Source organism: Frieseomelitta varia, unplaced genomic scaffold (genome assembly GCF_011392965.1).
Source record: "Frieseomelitta varia isolate USP_RPSP 00005682 unplaced genomic scaffold, Fvar_1.2 scaffold_881, whole genome shotgun sequence".
Lineage (NCBI taxonomy): Eukaryota > Metazoa > Arthropoda > Insecta > Hymenoptera > Apidae > Frieseomelitta > Frieseomelitta varia.
This window is the reverse complement of record NW_025110680.1, coordinates 234,323-237,158: the sequence shown is the minus strand read 5'-3', so window position 1 is coordinate 237,158 and position 2,836 is coordinate 234,323. Positions and strand designations below refer to the sequence as shown.

General features: G+C 44.4%; 1 long non-coding RNA gene across 1 annotated transcript; it reads right to left on the bottom strand.

Annotated features, from left to right (window-relative positions):
- Nucleotides 1–844: 844 nt before the first annotated feature.
- On the bottom strand, nt 845–2,809 carry LOC122536988. The gene is made up of 2 exons (XR_006308524.1): nt 2,490–2,809; nt 845–2,421 (listed from the first exon to the last, which is right to left on the bottom strand). It is a non-coding gene; the product is annotated as an uncharacterized LOC122536988 (long non-coding RNA).
- Between the last annotated feature and the right edge of the window lie 27 nt (nt 2,810–2,836).

Below are 2,836 nucleotides of genomic sequence, written 5' to 3'. Positions count from 1 at the left end.
AAAACATTAAAGTAAAAGGAACAGAAAATCTTTGTAATACAGTATAGGATAGACAAGCTTTCATTTATGTATTTTACGAAGAATCATTCAAGCGTACCAGCGTATCCAAGAATACATTGTTTTACATCTATAAAATATCGAGTGTCGATCAAATGAATTTAGTATTAAACGACGATGTTGAAACAAAATTCGCGTGCCAAATGAAATTTTATTCGCGACGGTCCTGAACAGGTCTTGAATATGATCTTGCTCCCTCCAAGCCACAGATACTAGCAATAAGTTTACTCAGCAAGAGCGTCGAGTCACGTAATCTCCATTAATCACGCCGTACGAACCTAATATAAATGCAACGCCAAAGCGGTTTAATTTAAAAAGACATACCCACCGAGGTTCCCATTGTCACCCTCATGATGCACAGGCCGCAGCATTCTTCGCTTACGACCAACCCAGCAATAAAAACCTTCCATGCATCAACCCTTCGCAGTCTCAGCCCCAAATGCTTAATTCCAGAGGGTTAGGCCAACAGACATTCTCACCAGGGAGAACAGCCCCCCCCCCCCCTCCCAAACGATCCAAACTCCAACTAAACATGCGAACACTCGTCGCGATATTTTCCAACTCGCGTAACTACGTCCGATTTACACATCTCGCGACGAAATGCGCTCGTATCATTTCACATTGCTCCTGTAACTCGCGAGCGCGCATTCAATTTACGAATTTAGGGGCGAAAACTTTTGCATCTGCGTGCTACCTTAATCGTCCGGATGCACACTCGCGATGTTGAAAATGAAACTGAAACGGTTAGTTAACGCGTTTCGAGGCGTCTTTTTTTCTCTTTTCCTCACTCTTTCATTGGATTTTGCTTTCGATACGAGGCAAAAGCGCGTGCCTCTCTCTTGTCGTTAAACATAACGTGAAATTACGTTAGGAGAGTTTGGAGAACTCGATGCATACGGGGGAGGAAAAGGATCTGAGTTTACCGAGCAGTTCCACGTAATGAAAATAGACGTTCGCCAGCGATTTGTCCCTTTTGTTGCCTGTTTGCTCGTGTTTCTCCGTTATTTTCAACGAACGACAGTTTCTTTTTCTTCTTTCCTTTCCCCCCCCCCCCCTTTTTCTCGTAAGTCGTATTCGACAGGCAATTAAACGTCGTTCGGTCCCCCTCGTCGTTCTTAAAAAGTTACAAAGTCGAAAGGACGCGGGTCGATTTAATAGCGACTCGGTAAATTGTTGAAAGTAACCCCAATTTATGACTTCATGCTTATTTCGCTGGAAACTCACGTTAATGTAGTTCGCGCCACGAAATTGCTACTTTTGCGGCGATCAAATGGCAAAAATATTCGAACAGAGTCTGATATAAAGTTTACACTAATTTTAAATCCTAAGTCTCGCATTTCTTGTACGAAAATTTGCCGAAAGCACCTACGTGTTATTAATTTATAATTGGAAAACCAGTTCCGAACGAGAAATTCAAATTCCTTGAATTTCACAAAATCTCGATACTCCCTGTTTCAATTCGCGACGAACGTTAATTAAACCCTCTAACCCACTCCACACCGACCTGCGTATATCTTCCATCGACTGTGCAACACCGATAACGCAACTGTTAGTCCAATCTGCGTCCAGCATCTCGCCTTAGAGCCTTCAGTTACGACTGGTACTAGTTATCCAGCCGTAACCTCGTATCCAGCCTTCAGGGGGAGCAATTATACGATTTTTTTTTTTTTTCTCCCCTGCACGGCTGACCTCGATTTCCAGGCTGGCAGCACGCTGGCCCGTTCTACTGCCTCGCGGGCTGGATTTCGTTAAGTTTTAACGATCGTCAAGTGTAACATCGCATTCTCCATTCGTCCGGTTTAACGGTCGTTAAAATGAATCGGGCCGCTCTCTATTCCACGGGGATGATTTGCGCTTTCCGTTCGCATTGTCGGTCGGTCCCTGACGGGGTGACCGCGGAACCGCGCGTATAATGAAACTGTCTCTTCCTCTTTCGCTCGGTGAAAATTCCTTTGTCGCGTCTCGTCCTGGTTCGTCGTCGTCGTCGTGATCATTTCCCGTTTGGCCCGTCGATTATGAATAGAAAATCGACGCGCAATTGCGCGAAAAAGAATCCCCGAGAAGGATTTCTGGGTCAGCGGTGACGTGGCGCCGCGGGATCGGCTCCTCCTCCGTGGAATTTCTCCGCGGCGAAACTTAAGCAATACCTGCAGCTCGTTTGGATCGAGATTTAAGTTCGACCGGGAACAAACTAGACCGGGGTAATCCCGTTCTCGTTAGCGGAGTTACCATGTGGAACGCGGTTGACCTGAAACTGCTTCCCTGCCCTTCAGTCCTTTCAGTTTGATGTAAAGGGAACCGCGGCTAACTTTCAGATTGCGCTCGGTTTATGCCAAGTTATGGACTCGCTTCGTTTCCTCCTCTCTGTAAGTACAGGCCGAGTCGATAAATTCGTATCTAAAAAGAAAAACAGTTTCGCGATTTTGACTTACCTTTTTTTCTCATCCTCTTTGGAATTTCGTTCTTCCGTCGTTGCTTGCTTACTCTGTAACTTAACACTGTCGGTTCAGTGAATAAAATAATAACAGATGTTCCAGTTCAGGGAATAGCCGAACGTTACAGGTTACGGGCGATTTTTTACTACGATTTTTCCGATTTGACGGAGCATGTCCCTGTTTTTTCTATTCGCGAATTCCAAACGTTGCATTTGCATCAATCCATATTTATTCTTGGCCCCATCCCTCAGCAATAAATCGTTCCGTAAAATTCCCCCGTTGCGTAAATCCTTCTTTCTTTTCTCTTTTTTTTTTTTTTTTTTTTTTTTTTTTTTTTTTTTTTT